The following is an 11,592-nucleotide window of genomic DNA, read 5'->3' on the forward strand; positions in this document are numbered from 1 at the left end:
CCTGTTGCCTGAAAGTGGCCTCTATACTATAGGCTGAATATGTGTCCCCCCCCACCCCCGCATCCCCATTACCCAAATTCCTATGTTGAAATCTAACCCCAAATGTGATTATATTAGGAGGCGAGGCCTTGGGGAGGTCCTGAGGGTGGGGCCCTCATCAGTGGAATTTGTCTCTCATAAAAGAGACCCCAGAGAGCTCCCTCCCCCTTCCCACCACGTGAGGACACCATGAGAAGTCCTGAGTCTATAAACCTGGGAACAGGTCCTCCCTAGACACTGAATCTGCTGCCACCTTGATCTTGGACTTCCCAGCCTCCAGAACTGTGAGAAATGATTGCTGTTTATAAGCTGCCCTGTCTACGGTATTCTGTTTTAACAGCCTGATGGTCTAAGGCAGGAATCATTAAAAAATATATATATATATTTTTTCAATCTAAAAACGGCAGGGAAATATGGAAAGGAGAATAAAAAGCAAATAGGACAAACAGAAACCAAATAGCAAGATGAGAGATTTAAACCCAAATATATTAATGACCATATTAAATGTGAATGGTCTTTGTATGATTTTATACGATTACACAGAGGCAGAATTATATGGAAGAATAGGTACTAGGCTATTTACATTTGTTATTTGGGAATACGGGGGCAGGGGTGTTAGCGTTCTCTATTTGTATTGTTTGGTTTGTTACACCATATGTTTTTCAAATAAATTGAAAAACATGAGAATCTATAATCAGAGCAGTTAGATCCCCTTGTCTCCAGCTCTATCCAGCATATCTGGCTAGTTATTACTGCTTATCATTTCCAATCCCATCCCTAGAAGATTAAATTTTGTCCTCTGGTGAAATGGAGAAAATAAATAAAATTCAACACTATCTACAGTCTAACTCGATGAGGTGGGGGGAGCCTCATGGTTAATATCACCGTCTGCCTCACTCGTTTGGCTGGCATTCTCCATGACATCCTGCAAGCTCTCTTATCTCCTATGGCAGAGACTGCTCATTACCTCCCAATATCTGTTCTCCGCTCCTAAAGTAATAAATCCTCAATTTTTAGCTGGGAACATTCCCCTCCCAGAATAAAGACTTCATTTCCCAGTCTTCTCCGTAGATAGGAGGGGTCATATGACTGAGACCTGCCCAATGGGGTGTGTGCAGAAGTGACTTGTGCCTCCTCTTTTGGATTGTGCCCTAAAAGAAAGCTCATTCTATGCACTTCCTTTTCCTTCTAACTGCTGAGTGAGGGACAGAGGTGGGGTTGGCCATCTTGGGAGGGTAGAGGAGTAATCTAGAAGGAGCTCAGTTTTCTAACTCCCTTGGAGCTGCCCAGAGGGGCGTATGAGGAAAAAAAAAAAATCATCTATGATTTTTTTAAGGCACTCTTGTTTTGGCATCTTTATTTACCGGAGTTTTAGCCACATCCTAAATAATGTAGCTCTGTCCATTTTTCGTTCTTTTGTAATTAGCATCGGAATGCTCCTGAATGGAGTGCTCCCATTTATTTTGTTAAAGATTTTATTTATTTATTTATTTATTTATTTATTTATTTATTTATTTATTTATTTATTTGAGGTGGGGAGGGTGGGGCAGAGGGAGAGAATCTCAAGCAGACTCCGTGCTCAGTGCAGAGTCCCAGGTGGGGCTCAATCTCACGACTCTGAGATCATGACTGGAACCAAAATCAAGAGTCAGATGCTGAACTGATTGAGCCACCCAGGTGCCCCTGCTCCCATTTATTTTAGTTTCCTTGTAATCTTAATATTAGAAGATAACCGTAAGACTTTCCTTTTTCTCTCTCATCAGAGAAGAAAAGAAAAAAAACTGAATTCATAAACAAATCTAAAGCCTTGTCTTTGGGGCGGGGGGGGGGAATAAACAAGTGATAAATCTCTGGTTGGGCTAATCAATACAAAAGAGATACCAATTCTGGGAAAACTCTCTAAAAATAGATCTGGACATTTAAAGTATTAGAAGATAACCGTAAGACTTTTATTCTCTCTCTCACCAGAGAAGAAAAAAATTGAATTCATAAACAAATCTAAAGCCTAGTCTTTGGGGAAAAAAATAAGTGATAAATCTCTGGTTGTGCTAATCAATACAAAAGAGATACCAATTCTGGGAAAACTCTCTAAAAATAGATCTGGACATTTAAAGTAATAGCCTTAATAAAAAAAAAAAACTTCGTAAAAAACTTAAATACTGAATTAAAGAACAATTTGGAAAAAATATAGATTACCAAAATCAGTTTAACAGGAAGAACAAAGTAAAAGACATGAAATCCCAAGAGAATTATCCTGTAAAAGTTTCTACACTCAGAAGGTTCACAAATGAATCTTTCTAAATGTTTTTTAACAGGATAATTTCTACTGTTGGTAACTTTCTCTAGAACAAAAGCTATAAAGCTTTGCAGAATCTGCAAAGGACTCAAATCCCCGATGCCCAAACCTGACACAGGAAATAGATACAAAAGGAGAAGCAACCTCATGTTACAAAACAATAGGATTACTTTTTTTTTTTTTCAAAAAAGAGCATGAACTGAATCTAGCAGTAAAAGGCTGTACCCAATAATGCAAAATGAATTCATTGATAAGAAGCTTACTATTCAAATATATTAAGTTAAAATTTAAATTTATATCCTTTTAGTAGATTTTTTTAAAAAGTCACATGATAAAGTTCATTGCCCCTGACCTCTCTCTCACACACAGTACACGTATATCCTAAAGAATATCTCTTTTAGGCCGATATCATACTTGGTTATTCAAACTCTATAGACAATTCCAGCAACCTTGTAAAACCTGTACAATTTATTGGCACTATTTTATAACATAGGATATCCCAAAGCATTAAGCTTTAATAACCTTAGCAGTGTAAATGCTACAGGCATATAAAAAGCATCTTAAGCTTTAAATTCCTCTACCTTCACTTGATGAATTTTGAATAATAAATGTTTAATGGCAAACGATGACGGGAATACCACACAAAAAGACTAGCTGGCCAGGATAAACAGAATCTACAGAAAAATACTGACAATTAATTATAGCTCTGAAAATAACCAAATAGAGCAGGCAAAGGCTATTTATTCAGAGCTTGCTATACCAAAGGAGTCAGTCACTGTTCTTTGCGTTTTGGCAGAAACTCAAAGGCAGGCAGGGGAAGGGGAAAGTTTTACAGTGGGGACAAGAGGAGGCTTCCGATGTGCCTTCACTGGAGGCTGGCGGCAGGAGCAGGCTGGAGGCCAGCGGGCTCACTGGAAGTGCGGCAGCCTGTGTGACGGGTTAGGGGTGTATATTCGACTTTTTCTCTGGTTGGTCCTGGGTTAGAAGTGAGGACGAACATTAGGAAAGCCGTCCTGGTTGTTTGGGGCTGACTGTCACAGAAGTGATTGTTCAGCATCCTGGATTGTTGCTGGAGATCGCGATCTGGCTTCCCGTGCTGTTTCCCGCGGACAAGGGAGCTGGTTTCTGGGGAGGTTGTGGTGGTGGCAGGTCAGAGTTCCATCTCCGTACGTGCTCTGGCCGTTGTCACTTGTATGTTCAGTATCTCATATGTATAACTTCAGGACTGCCTTACTCTACCATGAGCTGCAGACATAATATTTAGGCAGGGGCTCCCTGAGAGCTGAGAATTATTTCACGGGTTCCTCCGGAGTGAAAATATTGAGAAAGGCTGCCTCTGATTCCTCATCTGTGAAACGGGGATAACGATACCTACTTCGGGCCAGTCATGAGGACTGAAGGATAGGAGGTTCTTTTTACAAAATCAAGGGCCCGGCATGGAGCCCCTCAGGTAGTAGTAGACTTCTGGGGAGATGGCGTACAGACAGACAAGCCCAGGTTGGCGTCCAAACGGGGGGCCACGGGGAGACAGCCATAACTCACCCCTCAACATGGTGCAGGGCTGGGGACAGCCCGGATCCGATCCGGTGGGAAGCCCCCAGGGCGACTGCCGCCGGCAACAACGTGGGAGAGGATGCGTTCACTCTCAGCCCGCGGGTCCACCGGGGGGCCACCGCGCCATGCCCGCCTGCCCACACCTGCTACTCCGTGGCCGGAAACGCCTGGACCACCGGCCGGAAGTACCTCAGCGTGGAGGCTCCCGGGAATTGTAGTTCCGTCCAGTCCAGGGGCGTCTTGGCTGTGTCTGGAGGTCTCCGAGAGCGGTCTGCGCACTTCCGGACCCCAGGCTGGACTCGCGGTGGTCGGCAGCGCGGACCTGGCCGGTTCTGTGGCCCCCGCGGCATCTAGGACTGGCAATTCCCTCCGCCCGAGCGGTAGAGAGGGCACGTGTGGCACAGCCGCGGCTGCAGAGCTGGCGGACTCTGGGAGGGGTGCTGTGCTCGGGGGGTCCGGTGGGCGGCTCCGTCTGACGTCTGCTGGGGAGGGTCGGGGTTCCTGTCTGGTTTGGGGCGGGAGCCGTGGGCAGGCTGGTCTCACTGCTTTTCTGTCGTCCTGCAGCCGAGCCTCGTCGGAGCCCGCGGTCCGCAGGGGGCTTAGCGCGCTAGACCCAGTGACAGCCTTGGCCCCGGTGAGCTGGGGGCCAGCTCTCCCCCGAATGGTCACCCCTCTTTCCCGACGGTGGATTTGTTTCCGTCCCTTGACCCGGAGCTTCTCTCCCCATCCAGGTCCCTGAACTCCCCTGGCACGGCGCGGCCTCCTGTGGCCGAGGAGGGACTGCTGAGGAAGAGCCCCCCCCTCCTGTCCGACCCTCCGTCACTCCTTCGGACCCCACATCGCAGCCAACGGTAGGCTCTGAGCTATGAGGGCAAGGAAGGAAGAATGTGAAATGATTGGTATTTCATGGATCTGCGGTGTCGGTCTTCGTCCGACAAACATTTGTTGAGTGTCTGGGTCAGGCACTGGGGAAGCACCGGGTCCCATCCTTGGCTAGAGCCCTATGGAGGTGTCGGTCCCGTGAACAGATAAGGGCCACCAAGGTGTGGGTGCTCTGATAGTTATCCCTACTGGATGAACGCACACCCAGGCGGGAGGGCAGCTTCTGCTGGGGGAGGCGTGACTGAATATCAGACTTGAAATAAGGTCTCCATAGGTGAGGGAGGGGCAAAAGGGTTAGGGGTAGAGAACAGCCTATGCAAAGGTAAGAGGCATGAAACGTGTGGGTACTGCTGGATTTTGCGCCATGGAAGAGCCTGGATGGGGGGTGTGGTGAGGCTGGAGGTGGTTTCGGGGAGCATATCAAGCTGGGCTGGGGGGTATCGACTGGGTCCCATTAGCGCCTGAAGTGTTTTAGGCAAGGCAGTGGTGTGGTGGAATTTGTCTTTGGTGTGAATATTACCAGCAGTGAGTAGAGTTGATGGGGACTGAGCTAAGGTCGTGGGGAAAGTATCTCAGGTTTGTGAAGCCATTCCCGCGCTGGCAAGGGTGAGAGAAGGTGGCGCTGTGGGAGTGCATCCGTTTGCAGACTGTCAGAAGAAGGCAGGAGGTGGACACGGTTCAGTGTAGATGGTTCTTTCCCCACACTCTGTGAGGAGAGAGGGAGCCACAGTGAGTGAGGGTGCCCAGTGATGCAGAGATGGGGATGGATCTTTCTTTGAGGCTTTCAAGATATAGGACAAGCTTGAGCTGGGTGGGGAGGGGGTGAAGCAAAACCGGGACTCTAGTTTTAAGTCTTGATAAGGCTTATCAGTTGTTTCCAGTTTGACTTGGATTTGGGTCTTCTTGAAGGAGGTTTTCTTCTATTACAACCATAATTCTTTCTTAGTGTGTTCAACTAGTGACATTAGAAAAGATCTCCAAGGTACAGCAGACTGAAAAAAGAAGGAAACTTTTTGCAGTCACCATTTAGACTGAGCAGATGTTAAAAGTTTGTTTGCTTCGGATTTTCTAAAGAACTAAAACCTTATAAATACCACTGGAGCTCTTTTAATATCTCCCCCCCCCCCACCCCGTTCCATTTCCCTTCCTCTCTGGGTAACAACTGAGATTGCTTTATTCTTACATGTTATTTACTTACTAGATTGAATGTGGTCATAAACAATATATTGTTTTGTGTGTTCATTACCTTTGCCTGTATTTCTTTGGCTTTTTAAAATTTATTTTTACTATTTTTTTCATATATTCCAGATCCAAATCCATTTATGGCTTATGCACATGGCAAAAATCTTGAATAGATCTTGATTGGGCCTGGTGTTTCCTTGATGGTTAGATTTCTGAGTACCGATCCATTTTAATTAATGTTTAGTGGTGGTGGTTGTTTGTTTTCAGTTTTCTGTTGCTTTGTCAATTTTAGGACTTGATATTTTTCTAGGAAATTGTCCAGTTTAATTTCAGATTTATGGCATTACATTGTCTATAGTGATCTTGTAACTTAAAAACATCTCTGTGTATCTGAAATTGTCTTTTTTCATGTTTAAAAATTGCATCTTTGCCTTCTGTTGCTTTCTTGATCAGTGGTGCCTGAACTTATTAGTTTTAAGTACAAACCAGTTATGTTACTAGTTTTAATCTTTTCGAAGAATTGATTGCAATTTTTTATTTGGGCACAACTTCGTACATAAAGAAGAGTCACAATGGTAGAATAGTACAGAGAATTCCTGAACACCTTTCATCTAAATTTCTCCAGTATGAACATTTTACCACATTTGTGTAGGGAGCTTGAGGGATTTCAGGGCCGATTAAAAAAAAAGATATGGTCATATGACCAGGAGCACGCACAAGCTTTATTTAAGCATGCACGTTAGGGAGAGGTCCCTCGCAGCGTGAGACCATCCAGAGTTTGGGGCTCAGGGGCTGCTTCCCGGAAGGGAGGAGGACAAGGATACCCCTGGGTTTCTCTGGGTCACAGGCGCTTGGGGTCTCTGTGGCCACATGGTGTATTTTTATCTGTGGCTTCCAGACGCTGGCTACTGTTGCATGGGGTAGGTAGGCAAAGCAGGCAGGTCTAAATGACTAAAAAACCTGTTTATATTTGGGCTATCTTTGACATGACTGCGTGTGTTAATAGTGGAGTTTGGTGCTGCTGGTCTTTTGAGCTGCTGGCCTCAGCCTGCTAGGGTTCCACGGAGGCCATCATTGGCTCCTTCATATACAACTTGCTTTCTCCCTCTTTTCCTCTCCCCTCCATACATATGCGTGTGGGTACGTACTTCGTGTGCATTTCCCAAAAACAGGGCCATTCTGTCACACAGCCACAGGATAATGATCAAAACCAGGAAATTAGCTTTGATACAGTTGTGCTCTCCACGGATCTTACTCACATTTCACCCATTGTCTAAGGAAGACCCTTTCTAGTTTGAGGAGATCTCAGATCATGCATTGCTTTTTTCCCCCATGTCCTTTGTCGTCTTTCCTCTGGAACAACTCCCCAATCTTTCATTGTCTTCAATAGAATAGCAATTTTGAGGAGTCCAGGCCAGTTATTTTGTGAAATATTCCTCAATGGAGGTTTGTCGAATGTCTCACCATGATTAGATTCAGGTAATACATTGGTGTTACGATTTTTTTTTAACCTGTTCTATTATTTTTTTTATTTCCTCTTTTAAAAATCTCTGCTCATACTGGTCTCTTTTACGTCTTTTGGGTTTACTCTTTTCTGTACTAGCCTCCTGCGATGAATGTCGTTAATTTTCCATTTTTATCTAACGAGTGTCTTAGGGCTGTAATTTTTTTTAAAAAGTATTTTAGGGCTGTATTTTTTTTTTTAAAGTGTGTGTTTGTAACTATGACACAGATTTGATATGTAATATTTTTGCAGTCATTGTTATAAATAATTCTGCATTCTTATAATTTTCCAGTTGTATTGCTTTTTGGTTTAGAGAGTGGCAGGTGGCATCTGTGCAATTTGTTGAGGTTTATTCTTAGCTTTTTGGGGTCAGTTTTTATAACTATCCCAGATGTTCTTAAAAAGAATGTACATTCTCTGATTAGCAAGTACATTCTACTGTCCGATCCCATACGTCGAGCTTTTAAATTGTTATTCAAATGTTGTATACTCTTACTATTTATTTTTTTGTATCTGGAATCTTCGTTTCTAAAAACATGTGCTAGAATCTTTTCACTGTGATAGAGGATTTGTCGGTTCCCCCCGCATGTTTCATGTGCGTTTGAGCCACATATGCATCCTGTCCGTGTGCTGGTGCGCGTAGACCCAGGATCGAGTTGGCTTCTGCCCCTTGCTTTGTCTCTGCAATGGGGAGTTCTTTCTTGCTTTTTGTATGTCTCGTATTTTTTTTTTTCTTTTTTAAATGAATGCCGGGCATTGTGTATGGGAGTAGAGACGTCTGCTCCCCTGTTGCTGTGCGCGGGGCTGGGACGCAGGAGGTTGGTTGCTGCAAGACTGGTCAGGAGTAGACAGGCCTGGCATTTGCTGTTGCTCTGGTTCCTACTGTCAGGCCCCGGCTGCTGGCCTCACGTTCCGCTGGCATTGCTCTGTGCTTCGGTGGGCTGGTCACTGTTCCCCGCTGTGACTTTCTCCACGCACTGGTGCTCCTGCTTCTTCCTCAGGGCTGCCTGGGCTGGTGGTGGAGGGCCCTGCGTGTCTGAGTCGTGGGCCTGGGGCCTCCCGCTGTGGCCTAGGACACATGCCTGCCCCCTCACATGGGAGAGGGTTTTTTTCCCCCTTTCCCTGTCAGGAGCCGTAGGTCTTACCCGTGCTCTGAGAGCAACAGGTTTTATTGCCCTTTCCTTTGGCAGTGTAAGGCTTTGTTCCTCAGGAGAGAAGTTTCTGGAAGGATGGGGCTTCCCCGGGTTTCCCACAATGGCAACCACTCTGCTCCTCCAGACCTTCGCTACCCAGGGAGTCTCTCTGTGGTCTCCCGCCCAGCCCTATAAGCCTTCTCCTGAGCCCCCAGTGGAGGGCTGTATCCCAGATTACCACAAATCCAGTGCTTTAAAGCGACACTCACGGTACCTCGCAGCTCTGCACAGTCCAGGGGGACATGACTGGCTGGGGCTCCACTCAGGTCTCCCAAGGCCAGAATCAAAGTGTGGGACAGTGGGTCTCTTTCGCGGGGGGCTCGCAGTAAAGGCTGTTCTAGGCTCATGGGGGTCGGCAGACGTCTGTGTCCGGCGGTTTGAGGCCCCAGGCTCCTGATTCCTGGCTTGCTGTCAGCTGAGGTTTCTCTCAGCTCTGCATGTGGGTTGGTGTGGGGTCCTTCTTGTGTTTCCACTCTCTCCGCCCCTGGTTGGAGGTTAATGTCCTGCTCATGTTCTCACGTGAGTCTCACCATACCATCCATTTATTTGCAGGTGTTCTTAGTGTCTTGGCAAAGTCTTAGAACCAGCCTGGGACAAGGTGGCTCGGCCTGCATATTCCAGCTCCTTTCTACCCCCAGACCGCCTGGAAGCAGGAGCTGAGCCTCCAGCCCATGGTAAGTTCTCAGCAGGAGAGCAGAGCTTTGCCAGTCCTCAAGCCCCAGGCACCCTACCGATAGGATAATAGGATAATTCTCGGAAAGGTGACCCGGGAGCAGCAATCTACTTTGGAAGCAGGGCACCCTCTCTGAGCTCCCCCTCGTAGCTTAGGGCTGAAGCTGGAGGTCCACGCAGTACGGGGCAGCCCCCAGAAAAGCGTCCCTAAAACAGCCGAGGACCCACTTGCTGACAGTGAATTTGGGGGATGCCACCGTATCAGGGGATCATCTAGGATTTGGTTTAGGGGAAGGTTTGCTAGGAGGAGAGGGGATCCCCTGCTTTAGGGTGAGAAACAGGAATGAGGGAAGGGATCCCCATGACTCTCGGAGGACGGCCCCCCGCCCCGATCTCTCTCTACTCAGGTGCATTCACTGTCCCTCTATCCTGGCACCCCCCCACCCCTGCCCCCACTGCCCCGCACACCACGGCTTGTGAGACTAGACCCTCCTCGTGTAGTCAAGGCATAGAAGTTGCTTTCTTAACCTAAGAGTATTTCATTTTTCCTTCTCATATTAAAGACGAAAGAAAATGCGCGTGAGAGAGGTGTTCAGAGCCACCCAGCTTACTAGAGGCCAAGCCAGCACTAGCGCCCAGGGCTCCCGTCCGCCAGGCGGGGGCTTCCTCCCGTGCGCCTCAGGTCATCGCTAAAACCCGTCCCTTCCCACCTTCCACCCCTTCAGACCCTCCCACGGATTTCCTCTCCTCCAGGGGAAGGACTCTGATAGGCGGTCATGGAGAGAAAACCCAGTAAGATGATATATGTATATTTTTATGAAATATTGAAATATTGAAGAGTGAGCACATGTTGATTGTCTAAAAAAAAATTAGAAAATGACACTGTGTCAAAGCAAACAGATCCTACCATGCGGAGGTCACCGTTGTTAACAGCTTGTGTGTTTTGTATGGAATTTTTTTCTTTATATGTTTTTACAAAAACCCATTCCACGTGCTGAAATTGGATGTACACAAACAGGAACAGAGTAGAGTGTCCCCTCTGCCCATGGTTTTGGACCCACGCTGTTGGGGCTGCCTTCCTGTCCTCATTTCCCCGGGGCGCCATGACAGAGTACTGCAGACTGGGGCGGCTTGAAGCGCAGAGATGTGATCTTTCTCAGCTCAGGTGCGGGAGGGCCGGTTCCTTCTGAGGCCATGTTGGGGCACCTCCTCCGGGCCTCTCCCCTGCTTCTGGGGGCTTGCCGGCAGTCCTTGGCATTCCTGCCTTCATCTTGCTTGACGTTCTCCCTGTGCCCCAGTTTCCCCTTTTTACAAGCATGCCAGTCACACTGGGTCAGGGCCCCCTCCACGATCATCTGCAAAGACATTATTTCTGAGTTAGGCCACATTCTGAGACACTGAGGGCTAGGATCCCTGACCTATCTTCTTGGGGAGACAGAGTTCAACCCAGAACACGTCCCTGCCAGGATGAACTCTCCGGTAACCCAAAGCAGTTCAGTCCCGTGAAGTTGGGATGAAGACCAGTCTCTCCTCGGCTGGTTGCCATTGGTCTAGTGAACAGCTCACGCTCCTGTCCACTTTCGAGCTTCTCCTTCTCCCCGCTGCAGGGCTGCCGGTCTTCATCCCCAGATGGAGGGCGGGTGATCTCTTCTGTCTCTGCCCCTCCTTCACCCCTCCTTCTCCTCGTTGGACAGCTTCTTTCTCCATCAGGGGCAGGGCGGGAGGAGGGCAAAGTAGCTCAGACGCCTCCTTGCTTGGTGCTTTTGGTAGTTTGACCTGCCTAGCTGGCCGCCCTCCGTCACGCTGGAGGCCACCTGGTGGCCTTTCGGGGTGCAGAGCCTGTGACATGGGCAGGGGCTCTCTGGCAGACCTCGGTGCCCACGCCCAGCTCCTGGTTCAGTGATCCCGCTTCTCCGTGTCCTTGCTGTAGAGTTCATGCCCACCTACCTTCCTGCCCTCCACGTGCCGCCGGGAACTCGCGCATCCTGTTTCCAGCACACGCAGGCTGTGCAGGGGGCTCCCGTTCCTGCCCCCTGTCCTCACCTGGCCACCATGGTGGCCTTTGCCGGCCTCTGACTTCTGAGTTCCTCGGCTGCTGGGGCTCCCGCGTGCACACAGCTTTCCCCGGAGCACCCGCGCCCCGTCTGCTGAACCACCGTGTGCCTGAGAATTTCTGCAGCTGGGCACACAGCCAGCCTGCGGGGGGCGAGGTTATCCCCCCAACTTTTTGCAGGCTCCCTCTGGTTCTCTTGCAACCACCCCTCTTGGCA

General features: G+C 48.1%; 2 protein-coding genes across 2 annotated transcripts in view; one reads left to right on the forward strand and one right to left on the reverse strand.

The window, feature by feature from the left end:
- The window catches only part of ACTB (actin beta), a 333,619-nt gene that overhangs the window by 234,938 nt on the left and 87,089 nt on the right, over positions 1-11,592 (reverse strand). The gene's annotated exons all lie outside the window — the stretch shown is intronic.
- LOC102747478 (uncharacterized) overlaps positions 9,222-11,592 on the forward strand; it is a 16,706-nt gene continuing 14,335 nt past the window's right edge. Inside the window, exons 1-2 of the mRNA XM_006734366.3 lie at positions 9,222-9,324; positions 10,048-10,114. The gene's annotated coding sequence lies outside the window, so the exon portion shown is untranslated. The remainder of the gene's footprint in view (positions 9,325-10,047; positions 10,115-11,592) is intronic.

Source organism: Leptonychotes weddellii, chromosome 5 (genome assembly GCF_054177405.1).
Source record: "Leptonychotes weddellii isolate Sample4059 chromosome 5, ASM5417740v2, whole genome shotgun sequence".
NCBI lineage: Eukaryota > Metazoa > Chordata > Mammalia > Carnivora > Phocidae > Leptonychotes > Leptonychotes weddellii.